We start from the raw sequence: 14184 nt of genomic DNA on the forward strand, positions 1-14184 counted from the left end.
AACGCCTGGGCATGCTCCTGATGAGGTTGCAGATGGTCTCCTGAGGGATGTCCTCCTAGACCTGGACTAAAGCATCCGCCAACTCCTGGACAGTCTGTGGTGCAACGTGGCATTGGTGGATGGAGCGAAACATGATGTCCCAGATGTGCTCAATTGGATTCAGGTCTGGGGAATGGGCGGGCCAGTCCATAGCATCAATGCCTTCCTCTTGCAGGAACTGCTGACACACCCCACCCACATGAGGTCTAGCATTGTCTTGCATTAGGAGGAACCCAGGGCCAACCGCACCAGCATATGGTCTCACAAGGGGTCTGAGGATCTCATCTCAGTACCTAATGGCAGTCAGGCTACCTCTGGCAAGCACATGGAGGGCTGTGCGGCCCCCCAAAGAAATGCCACCCTACACCATTACTGACCCACTGCCAAACCGGTCATGCTGGAGGATGTTGCAGGCAGCAGAACGTTCTCCACGGCATCTCCAGACTCTGTCACGTCTGTCACAGGCACTCAGTGTGAACCTGCTTTCATCTGTGAAGAGCACAGGGCGCCAGTGGCGAATATGCCAATCCTGGTGTTCTCTGGCAAATGCCAAACGTCCTGCACAGTGTTGGGCTGTAAGCACAACCCCCACCTATGGACGCCGGACCCTCATACCACCCTCATGGAGTCTGTTTCTGACCGTTTGAGTGGACACATGCACATTTGTGGCCTGCTGGAGGTCATTTTGCAGGGCTCTGGCAGTGCTCCTCCTGCTCTGCCTTGCACAAAGGCGGAGGTAGCGGTCCTGCTGCTGGGTTGTTGCCCTCCTACGGCCTTCTCCACTTCTCCTGATAGCGCCTCCATTCTCTGGACACTATGCTGACAGACACAGCAAACCTTCTTGCCACAGCTCGCGTTGATGTGCCATCCTGGATGAGCTGCACTACCTGAGCCACTTGTGTGGGTTGTAGACTCCGTCTCATGCTACCACTAGAGTGAAAGCACCGCCAGCATTCAAAAGTGACCAAAACATCAGCCAGGAAGCATAGGAACTGAGAAGTGGTCTGTGGTCACCCCCTGCAGAACCACTCCTTTATTGGGGGTGTCTTGCTAATTGCCTATAATTTCCACCTGTTGCCTGTTACATTTGCACAACAGCATGTGAAATTGATTGTCCATCAGTGTTGCTTCCTGAGTGGACAGTGTGATTTCACAGAAGTGTGATTGACTTCGAGATACTTTGTGTTGTTTAAGTGTTCCCTTTATTATTTTGAGCAGTGAATATATATATATATATATATATATATATATATATATATATATACACACACACAGATACCGTATATACAACCATTCAAAAGTTTGCAGTCACTTAGACATTTCCTTGTTTTTCAAAGAAAGGCAAGTTTAAGTTGAAAAGGCTAATTGATCATTAGAAAACCAGTCTGTATTTATGTTAGATCAATACAAAGAAATAAGGGGTGACCAAGAATAAGATCATAGTAACATAGTAACATAGTAACATAGTTCATAAGCTTGAAAAAAGACCAAAGTCCATCAAGTTCAACCTATATACATATTGTGTCCCTACTGTGTTGATCCAGAGGAAGGCAAAAAAACCCTTATGAAGCAGATGCCAATTGCCCCATACCAGGGGGAAAATTCCTTCCCGACTCCAAATATGGCAATCAGAATAAATCCCTGGATCAACGTTCTGTCCCTATTAATCTAATATCCATAACTTGTAATATTATTGCTTTCAAGAAACACGTCCAGGCTCCTTTTGAACTCTTTTATTGAGTTTACCATAACCACTTCCTCTGGCAGAGAGTTCCATAATCTCACCGCTCTTACTGTAAAGAACCCCCGTCTGTGCTGGTGTAGAAACCTTCTTTCCTCCAACCGTAGAGGATGTCCCCTTGTTATAGATACAGTCCTGGGTATAAATAGGTCCTGGGAGTGATCTCTGTACTGTCCCCTTATATATTTATACATAGTTATTAAATCCCCCCTAAGCCGTCTTTTTTCCAAACTAAATAACCCTAATTCTGATAATCTTTCTGGGTACTGTAGTCCTCCCATTCCCCTTATTACTCTGGTTGCCCGTCTTTGAACCCTCTCCAGCTCCACTATATCTTTCTTGTACACTGGTGCCCAGTACTGTACACAGTATTCCATGTGTGGTCTGACTAGTGACTTGTACAGTGGTAGAATGATTTCCTTGTCGTGGACATCTATGCCCCTTTTGATGCACCCCATGATTTTATTTGCCTTAGCAGCAGCTGCCTGACACTGGTCGCTACAGGTAAATTTACTGTTAACTAAAACTCCTAAGTCCTTTTCCATGTCAGTTGTCCCCGGTGTTTTCCCATTTAATACATATTCCCAGCCTGGATTTTTCTTCCCCATGTGCATAACCTTACATTTATCTGTGTTGAACCTCATCTGCCACATCCCAGCCCAAGCCTCCAACCTATGCAGATCCATTTGTAATCGTGCACTGTCCTCTATTGTGTTAACCACGTTACAGAGCTTAGTATCGTCTGCAAAGATTGATACTTTACTATACAATCCCTCTACAAGGTCATTAATAAATATATTAAAAAGAATAGGACCCAAAACTGACCCCTGTGGTACCCCACTAGCAACAGTAACCCACTCAGAGTATGTACCATTAATCCACCCTCTGTTTCCTATCACTGAGCCAGTTACCCACATACACACATTCTCCCCCAGCCCAAGCATTCTCATTTTATGTACCAGCCTTTTATGTGGCACCGTATCAAATGCTTTGGAAAAATCAAGATATACGACATCCAGCGATTCACCCCGATCCAGTCTTGAGCTCACCTCCTCATAAAAGCTGATCAGGTTAGTTTGACAGGACCGATCCCTTGTAAACCCATGCTGATATGGAGTCATACACTTATTTTCATTGAGGTACTCCAAAATAGCATCTCTTAGGAAACACTCAAACAGTTTACACACAACAGAAGTTAAACTAACAGGCCTATAATTCCCCGGGTCACTTTTTGTCCCCTTTTTGAATATTGGCACAACATTTGCTATGCGCCAGTCCTGGGGAACAGACCCTGTCACTATAGAGTCCTTGAATATTAGAAATAGGGGTCTGTCTATTACATTACTTAACTCCCTCAAACAAAGATCAAACAAAGCAGCAGGGGTTAAACAAATGTATAAAAGATGCAAACAAAAAAAGATAAACCTCGCGCAAGGATGACCAACAAACCCATATAATAGTAAAATAATGTGAACTTACTTGGGTATAAAATTTAACAGATCCAATAATAGATGATTAAAAAGCGGCAGTCCATAGATCTGAGATACAAAATGCTGGGGGAAGCATTCGCCGTAGAGTGGTGGAAATCGTTCCGGCTGCAGCAATAGAGTCAGCTACACAAGCTGGGAAGTGCCGAAATAAAACCAACGTGTTTCATCACAGAACGGACTTCGGTAACGGTAATGTGTTGGTACCTATGCACTTATATACAAAGTATGGAGTCACGAGACATAAAAAACAAATATATAGATAAACAAATGATTAATAAAAATTTATAAATATGAAATCCATAATAATAATGAAATGAATATAATGATGATAATATTAATTACAATAAATATAAAAATGATGAATACAGATAAATGAAATTCAAAAATAAATTAAATAATACCCAGTATATAAATACCTGATTATAAGACGACCCCCCAAAATCTGGATATTAACTTAGGAAAAAAAAAGAAAAAGCCTGAATATAAGACGACCCTAAAGGAAAAAAGTTTTACCAGTAAATGTTAATTCATGTAAACTATTTTTTTAAATAAAAGCTATGATTGAGAAAAATATTTTTTTTGTTTTTATTTCCTTGTATTTTCCAACCTGTCCCCCGGTTACGCACATCTGCCCCCAGGCTTGCCACACCAATATGGCACTGTGGCCCATGATATGCCTTTTAACCCTCTATATGCCACTGTGCCCCATGGTATGCCTTTTGACCCCCTATTTGCCACTCTGCCTCCAGAAATGCCTTATACCCCTATATCCCATTCTGGCATTTAGGGGGTTAAAATGCATATTATGGGCCAGAGTGGCATATAGGGAGGTATAAGGCATTCCAGGAGGCAGAGTGGCATTAAGGGAGTTAAAAGGCATTGTATAGAGCACTCTGCCTCCAGAAATGCCTTATACCCCTATATGCTGCTCTGGCGTTTAGGGGGTTAAAAGGCATATTATGGGGCAGAGTGGCATATAGGGAGGTTTAAGGCATTTCAAGAGGCAGAGTGCTCTATTAAATGCCCCCTTAACGCAACTCTGCCTCCTGAAATGCCTTATACCTCCCTATATGCCACTCTGCCCCATAATATGCCTTTTAACCCCCTAAGTGCCAGAGTGGCATATAGGGGTATAAGGCATTCCAGAAATGCCCTATGCCCCCATTTAACACACACACGCACACACACACACACACACACACTTACCGGTACTTCCAATTTCCTGCTGTATTGCTGGGGCAGCGGGTTGACGTCTCCTTCCGCTGCAGCCATTTCCGGCGCTCAGCATTACAAGCCAGCACCGAGACCAGGCAGGGAGACTCGCCACAGGACTGCTGAAAGGTAAGTACAAAGGGGGGGATAGGGTAGATAATAGGGAGGGAGAGTAAGGGTAGATAATGGGGGGGGGCAGCAGCAGAGGAAGGGTAGATAATGGGGGGGGCGGCATTTTAAATTTTGCCCCAGGCGGCATTATGTCTTGGGCCGGCCCTGCTAATGGGGAAGGGGTTTGATTTTATAGACCCAAAATGTTTCTCTTTGCAAAAGTCTATTGGTACTATCACCCCTTTTCCACATAGAATGTATAGATTCAATCCATGTAAATGTAACATTTTTGAGATCTCCTTTAGAACAGGTGTTAAAATGTAATGGAACTTGATGGTCATTTTTTTCATTAAAATAAGATTCATATGTTCCAAATTTCTGACTTTTAATGGTCTATTACAGGGGCGTCCAACATGCGGCCTCGACCTCGAGGTGCGGCCCGCGTGAGATCGGCAGCCAGGATCACAAGCCCTGCCGCTTACTTGTGGGAGGGTCTTTTCTCTGCTCCAGTCCTGCCTCCTCTGTGGGGAGAACGAGGGAGGCCGCGCCCCCTGCTGAATTCTGTGAGCGGCATCGAGAGCTGTAGTAGGTAAGGGGGTGGGGGAGGTTGTTTGAATGAGTATGCCTGTGAGGGAATGAATGTGTGAATGAATGAGTATATGAATGAATGAGTGTGTAAGTGCTGGAACCTAGGCATGATGGGATTGTGATTGCTGTTAGCAATCACACTCCTAGCATGCTAAGTCAGTCAGTACATGCTGAAACCTGGCTAGCTGCCCCCCTTTGTCAGATATTTTATGCTAGAAAAGATGTATTCTATATATTCTGTATTTTACATGAACACAAAATGGAGTCAGAGCCATTTTATTTTATTTAATCATATAACGGTTATTTCTGTGTGTCTTTGTTCCCTCTATAATTGAGAACAAAGGAGTATTCATGTATAATGATGTTTCAGCGTATATATGATACAATTAATGTTATCTTCCATGAGAAAGTTAAGGAGTAGACGCTGCATATCCTTAGGAATGTAAATTGGAATGGGGGATACATGGTAAGACTACCAAGACCTGAGTTACTATCTAGGAGGTAACACCTGGCGATAAGGGTGACCAAGGATAAATTCCAAACACATATGTAATGGTTTTAAGTTAATTCTTAGACCAGAGCGTCTCTCGCAGGTAAATTAAGAAATTACAAGGATGTAAAAATGAGTGGAAGTCCTAATTATAATGGGTAAAACCCACCGTTATGATTGGATAATTCCAATCAAGAGGTGGAGGCTATGATAATAAGCCCTGTCTTTAAAAGCTTATGTCTTTAATAATTAGGGACGGACCGTAAGGCTCACCTTAAAAAGGAACGGACCGTAAGGCTCACCTTAAAAAGAAACGGACCTGAAACAGACAGACCCTGACGGACTCATTTAAATTTACCCCAGAAAATTGGAATTTTAAGATCCTGGCACCATAATCTTACTCTTAGAATTACTTTGAGTCCCAACCTATATAACTTTTAGTAAGTTATATTTCTTTCCACTTAATTTCTTGCCACTGAACCTGGATTAACTTCTACAAGGACCAGTTGGACAACAGCAACAAGTGGTGGTAAATATAATTGTTTTATTATTCTAACTAGAGGTGAATTTTGTCTTCTTCGTATAGAATTCCCTGTTTCTGGGAAATAGTATATTGCATTATTGTATATGACGGCTTGTGAGACTGCAGCTTATAACCCGTGATAATAACAATAATGAAAAGGTATTTTTACCTGTAGATGAAGTTTGACATTATTTGCATCTATTAGGAATTTCACTAAATACTCTTAGACATTATTAAATTATTTTAAATTGTCATATTAGTTAAACTAATATAATAGAGTTAGTGATCTTTTTATTACCGCCCTGATTATCATTTTTGGTTGCTGAGTGGGATGGAAATTAATGCTGTGTTAGACTCATAAAGTATTAATTCATATTGATAACTTTCGATAATATACCGTATTTGGATATACTGCAATTTGACATGTTTTAAGAACTTTATATTTTGTATTCTGCACTGTGTGACTTATATATAAATTTTATAAATTGCCTTCACAATAAATAATAATTTTGATTGATTATCGTGGTGATATATATCTAATTTGAATTATAATTTTCGGCGATCTGAAAGGATTTAGGATCGGAGATAAAATATAGGGTATCTCCTTAAATTAATATTGTGGATGTGGTACTACAATATTTGATAGCGTCGTTATTTTGCGTGTGTGATAAAATATTGGTTTTACCTATTTTGTCTCATTAATATCCCTAACACCTTGTGTATTGATGCTGCCAGCAGTATGGGGTCTGCACTTACAGCCACCCTGTACCAGCATGTACTGGCTGACTTGGCATGATAGGAGTGTGATTGCTAACAGCAATCACAGTCCCATCATCAGATTCCAGCATTTACTGGTTGCCTGGGTATAAAAAGAGTGTGTTTGCTGTTAGCAATCACACTCCTATCATGCCAAGTCAGCCAGTACATGCTGAAACCTGGCTAGCTGCCCCCCTTGTGTATTGATGCTGCCAGCAGTATGGGGTCTGCACTTACAGCCACCCTGTACCAGCATGTACTGGCTGACTTGGCATGATAGGAGTGTGATTGCTAACAGAAATCACACTCCCATCATGCCTAGGTTCCAGCATTTACTGGTTGCCTGGGTATGAAAAGAGTGTGTTTGCTGTTAACAATCACACTCCTATCATGCCAAGTCATATTGTTGATTTTTTTTTTGTCCAATTGTGGTGTGTTACTTTTAATAAAAGTGTGGTTACACACTAAAATTGGACAAAAATTACTGGTACAATGCCCAGCCAACCAGTACATACTGGAATCTGGGTATGCCAGAGATTGCTGTTAACAATCATAATATATATTTTTTTTTGTACAATTTTGGTGTGCAACTTACTTTTATTAAAAGTATGTGAGGGGGGGTCATTTTCAGTTTTGGCTAAGTGAACCCTGAATTTTCGGTTTTGGTCCAAAATTTTCATTTCGGTGTATCCCTAAAATAAATAGAACTATTTCATTTTAACTTATCCAGAATCCTGAATTTGTAGTCACAAAACTTTCTAGGCCCAGAAATCAGTGAGAGGAAAAGTAAAGGTTTTGTGTCATTTACTTTATTTTAATCTGCATATCTTATTAAAGGCCATATTTTCACACAGTGAAAAATGAGTGCGGCCCTCGCACGTATACAATTCTGATGAAGTGGCCCACTGCAGAAAAAACTTGGACACCCCTGGTCTATTAGTTCCTCCTATATATTGAATACCACAGCCACATGAAATTGTATAGACAACATGTGTGGTGTTACAGTTTATAAATGTTTTAATCGGGAATGTATCACCAGAGATATGAGAGGTAAAAGATTTTTTTTTGGTTTGGGTCCCAACCAAGTCATAGGGCGTTTTTCTAAATTAAACGGGAAGCTGGGGGCAATCAGGTTTTAGGAGCTCTACTGAAAATAATTTGGGGTTTATCAGGTAAACCTGGTCCCAAGTTGGGATCTGCTGCAAGTATACCCCAATACTTGTTCAATTTAGATCTAATTTTTCTAGCCTCAATATTACATAGAGTGAAAAAAGAAAATTGAAAATCCAGAAGCTTTGGGTTCACAATTTTAATGAGACCAATCTCTATGTAATTTTTGTCCTTAAAACATTGTCTTAACACTAGACTCTGTGTAAAATATGTGTTTAAATGGGTACAATTTCAACTTCTACAGTAGGAATATTATTTAACCATCGTGGAAGATTAATTGCGATTAATATAGCTATTCCTATCAACATCTTTAAAATATGTTTTAGTTTTTACATGTGGGTCTTCAATATAAAGAGTAACATCTAAAAAATGTATAGTGTTGGCATGAAACTGGAAGGTGAGAGCAATGTTTTTGTCATTAGAGTTCAAATAAGATTTAAAAAGTTCCAATTCTGTTTCTGAACCCATCCGAACAAAGATAATGTCATCAATGTAGCACCGCCATAGGACCAAATTTGCTCCAAATGGGAGGACATCTTCTCCCTTTTCCTGCAATCAGGGAAGAGGGTGTGCATGGAGGTTCTGCCCTTTTGAAGAAAAGCACTCTGGGAGGCCTGTTTAATGTACGTTAGACCAGGGAAAAGCGATTAAGAAAGAAGGCTGAAGAACAAGAAGAGGCAAGAGAAGAGGCAGCTGCGGAAAAGGGTGTGTTTGATGGAGAAGATAGGGAGACATTGACAGAGAGCATGAGAGAGTGTGAGAGAGAGAGTGACAGAGTGGGAGAGAGCAATAATCCATGGTGGTTAAACACCCCTAAAACAAACCAATCCCCAATATTTAAGATGGTACTCGCTGGGTAGAAATTAAAATCTTGCTTTGTTTTGTGTACTTATTGCCCATTATTATTCTAGCAGCAACCTAGGAATCTGAATGTATATGCCTTTTATGCCTTTTTAGGTTGTGCACTCTACGTTATATATATATTTTGTGCTATGGCTAAACATCCCTCCCAAAATAAAATTAGGGACCAAAACTCTTAACTCACATTGGACAAGAATATGGGGCAAAAGGCTACAAGGGCCTCTTAGAATACAATGAAAGTGGTGCAGAGGGAGACTTGCTTTCCTAACCAAGGGGATGAAAAAACATCTAGAGTATGGTCGGGAACTTAGTAAATGATTTAGGTGGATCTCGATATGCTACCAGGAATGACATAAAATGAATGATCCCACATATTTATCTAGGCATAGGAATTACATAAAGCCCTACTATCTAATTAGAACATTTTTCAAGTCCTGAAATCTGGATTTTATGATGTCTTATATAGGAATACATACAGGGTAACTATTAGTTGATAATAAATATTAAAACATCCATCTATTTAGTGTATGCATAGAGAAAAACATAAATGTAAATAGAAAATATTGCTTGGATAAAGTGATTGTTCTTTGACCTTAATCTGACATTGGTGAAGCCTGAACTGTCTGCTTTAGCAGATGGATAATCGGATCGAGCTGAAATGGCTTGTGTGGCTAAGTGGTTTATTTTCTCATTTTACTCTGCTAAAAGTGTGCCTTAAGAAACCAAACAGATTGTGAAAGGTCTATATAATTTTTATTTATACATGATCTTCAATTGCATATCTACAGAATAAAGTTGTCATTGGAGAAGGAAATGTAATCAAAAATATGTCAACGATAAAAAAGGAGTAAATAATGAATACTTTTTTATTCATTCACTACAGGGGTCTCCAACAGGTAGCTCACAAGCTGAGTAGCTCTCATGCAACCTGCTCATCTCATGCTTAGATGTAACTGTGTATGGAGTTATTGTAGCAGAACCAACCCATAGAAGAAAAGCTAATTTAAAAAAACAAAATAAATAAAAAAAAAACAATCCCCAACATGTTATTTTTTAGAGGTGTTTGAAATTGTTTATTAATCATAAGTAATCTTTTTAAATGTAAGCCTTATAATCTCCCTATTTCAAACATATTTAAGTATTTTAGGGTAAAAACATGTTTAAATAATCATCTGGATTCCTCTGGTGGAGAACTGAAAGAAGAATTCTTACATTTTTTTCAAAAACCCTATATCAAAAAAACATATGCCAGGTGTGTTAAGTGTATAACCTTAAAAGATATCCCTCTACCAACAAATCTAAATATAGCTGTCAGGATTGGGCTGGGAGCGTAAGAGCAGAGGATTGTCCAAGGCGGTGTCAGTAAACAAGCAATAGGTCAAGGGCAGGCGGCGAGCAGAATAAACGGTAGTCCAGGCAAGGGTCAGGTAACAGGCAAACGGGGTAGTCCAATAGGGAACCCGAAGGTCAGGTAACGAAGAATCCAATAGAGTGTCTGTAGCAGGAGAACAGGAAGCTGAAGTCCATGGACATACAGGAACCAAAGTTCTGGAACACTGGAGTAAAGTGTTCACAATTGGAGGGGTTTTTATAGTGCGGCAGGTATCTACTCTTCCCCTGGGCTGAACAAGCTCCTTACTGGATTGGTTGCTAGGCAGGGGTAAATCCATAGCACCTGATTCCTTAGTGTTGTATGTGGCCTTCATTGGTGGATGCTTAATGGGGATTACTGGTGTTACCACCCTGCTACAGGTGTACTGCATTGTGTTAATGCTTGGGCAACACCTGGAAGTCATTCCTGGGGTTTGCTGAAACTTTAGGCCGCGGTTTCGGCCTACCGCGCTACCGCGATCGCGATTGCAGGAGCTTGTGGATGGGATGCTGTAACGGAGGACAGCAGGGGAGAGCAGGTAAGGGTGAGAGTGGCATGACAATAGCAAAATGGGAAAAAGAACAAAATCTTTCGATATCACAGGAAGAATGGTACACCTTATTTGAGAAACCCATAAAGTGGGTACACGATCTATCTATAATAGAAACTCACTATAAAGTTATAAATAGATGATATTATGTTCCCGCTATATTAGCATGGATATTTCCACATGCAAATAATGTCTGTTGGCAAATGCTCTGAAAAAGACCCCTCGTTTTATAATCGGGGTCGTCTTATAATCAGACCTCAACTAGGTCTGACTATGAGACTAAGATCCAGATCCCCCGCAGCAATGCAGGGGACCTGGATCCTCCTGTCTACCCACCCCCCTACCCCACTTACCGGTACTTCTGAGTCCCCGTTGCGTAGTCCGGGCAGCGTGTAGAGCTCTACGCGATTCGTGTACACAACCTCCGCGGCAGCCGGTAGGAGGTGCGGTTAGCGGCGGGGGTTGTCTGCGTCTATCGAGCAGACCTTCCCAGGCTGTCAGAGATCAGAGTTCCCCGTGATCTCTGAGAGCCGGGGAAGGTCTGCGCGATGGACGCAGACAACCCCCTCCACTAACCGCACCTCCTCCCGGCTGCAGCGGAAGTTGTCTACGCGAATCACGTAGAGCTCTACACACTGCCCGGACTACGCACCGGGGACTCAGAAGCTCCGGTAAGTTTGGAGGAGGGAGGGAGTGTTAAATGGGGGGCATAAGGCATTTCTGGAGACAGAGTGCTCTGTGAAATGCCTTTTAATCCCCTTAATGCCACTCTGCCTCCAGAAATGTCTTTTAACCCTCTATACGTCACTCTGCCTCCTGAAATGCCTTATAGCTCCCTATATGCCACTCTGCCCCATAATATGCCCTTTAACCCCCTAAATGCCAGTGTGGCATATAGGGGTATAAGGCAATTCTGGAAGCAGAGTGGCACATAGGGGGTCAAAAGGCATATCATGGAGCACAGTGGCATATAGGGGGTATAAGGCATTTCTGGGGCAGAGTGGCAAGCCAGGGGGCAGATGTGCATAACTGGGGGGGCAGGTTGAAAAAAAAAAAAGGAAATAAAAACAAAATATTTTTCTCAATCATAGCTTTTATTTAAAAAAAAATGTTCACATAGTTTACATGAATTAACATTTAGTGGTAAAACTTTTCCCTATAGGGTCATCTTATATTCAGGCTTTTTCTTTTTTTCATAAATTGATATTCAGATTTTGAGGGGTCGTCTTATAATCAGGGTCGTCTTATAATTGAGCAAATACGGTAAGTCTGGAGGCTAGTGACTTACTATATTTTGCAATTCTGTCACATCTAAAATTAATGAATTATAGATGTTATATTCTTTTCTGAACATGTGACTGAAATATGAGAATAAAAAAAAGAAAAAAGAATAAATATCTTGCAATAAGATAGTTTTGCCTATTTTTTGGCTATTATTTGGCTATATTCATTTCAAATATATTTTCCTCCTGCAGAAGCCACACAATTGGGGAAACACATTAAGGACTATCATAGGACCTTTTCATTGCGAGATATTTATTCTTTTTTTTTGTTTTAATGTCATATTTATATTTATTTGCATTTATTTATATTATATGCCTTTGCAGCTAAAGGCATCAATAGGTGGATTCAATTTTTGGATTTGGCACACAGCACCTTGGATTATTAAAGCACTCTAAGAAGCCCTTTTCTGAAAAGCCCCTTGTAACGGGTTCACCAAGAGAGCTGTAGTCACTCCCAGATGTATCCTCCTGTTGTCCCTGAAATCACTTCCAGCAGCAGTCAGCATGCATACCTTGGAACCCTGCCACGTGTACCCAATAAGTAGACACAACTACCTTTAATTGAGTACCGCAAGAATTAACATTTTATTGTTGTAGAGCATAGCCTCATCTATCCACAGAATTGCATTAACATAGATAAACAGATACATGTATAAAACCCAACCTTTAATTCCCCTGGCAGCAATCTTATTAATGGGATTAGTTAAACAATGGAGTTCCTACCTGTGCTATCTTTGTTTTGCAGCCAGGCTGGAGTCATCTCTGAATACCTTGGGGGCCCTGTATGACAGGTGATTCTGTCACATATCTCCCCTTTAAAAAGAAGACTGAACTGGGTCCCCAACCGGGTCTGCAACCAGTTCAGTCTGGGAGTACAGCTCCTTCGCTCCTAGAGTTGTGGATGCAGGGGAGCTGGCAAGAGGCACCTGTCCCACTAACCAGTACTGGGGTGCACTTGAAGACTGGGGAGTTCGGGTCCCAGGCGAGGACAACAGTCCTACTCACCATGGACCAGGAAGACAGGGTCCATAATCTGTGGGTAGCGGGCTTGCTTTCAGTCCTCTCCAGGGGCCCCAGTGATGGACAGTTCCGTCACACACTTCGTCACACACTTTATAAGGACTTTGAGTATCATAACTTTTCTGTTTGCACATTACATGCTATGTGCAATACTTCTTGTAAGTGTTTTGGCTTTTATTCCCCTTTCTGGCTGTGAGGGTACTGTGCCATGGTGTCCTCTCTTTTTGATTTTAGATATTGTGGAAGTAAAGGATTCATCTCATGAGAAGAGCCTGTTTTCATTTATTGACTTGTGTGTGCATAAATTATATACATTGTCTTTTCTGTTGTAACAAAACTATCTACACTATTTTATCTTCTTATTTTTCATCCTAACGATGCAAATGCCCCTTGGTGAAAGAACAATTTTGTCCTACTAGAAAAAGCAAATCTTAGATTGTTATCACAAGGTCATAATAGATAGAAAACACTCAACAGGTCTATACCCTTTTTTGTTAGCACCTGCAGAACCAGTCAAATTCTGTCTACGCTTGGTACACCTTTGGTTAGGAAACCCCGGCAAACTGTGAAATAACTGAAAAAGAAAAGATATATATATATATTTTTAATTCTTCTTTATTGAAAAAAGTTTTTGATTTTATAGACAGACAAGTATCATGATATACATTCTTCTATCTCATATTACATAATAAGTATTATTCCACAAACAATGAAATAAGTAAAGAATCTAACATCATCAAAAAGAAAAGATAATTAAAAGTTATTTTTATTATTTGGTAAACAAAATATTAGCAAATGCTGTAGCACTATTACAAGTATGACATAAATTAACATAAAATATTAATGTGACTTGGCCTGTTCTTTTTCTCTTTTGTGTGGAGTCTTTATGACAAACCAATGATATTGTTTAAATGATATTATTAAAATATAATTTCTGCCATACTTTGTCAAAATTGATATAATGAACTGAATATTTTA

The sequence above is a fragment of the Sceloporus occidentalis genome, unplaced genomic scaffold (genome assembly GCF_023333645.1).
Source record: "Sceloporus occidentalis isolate IW3139 unplaced genomic scaffold, rSceOcc1.0.p SCAF_110, whole genome shotgun sequence".
In the NCBI taxonomy this organism is placed as follows: Eukaryota; Metazoa; Chordata; class Lepidosauria; order Squamata; family Phrynosomatidae; genus Sceloporus; species Sceloporus occidentalis.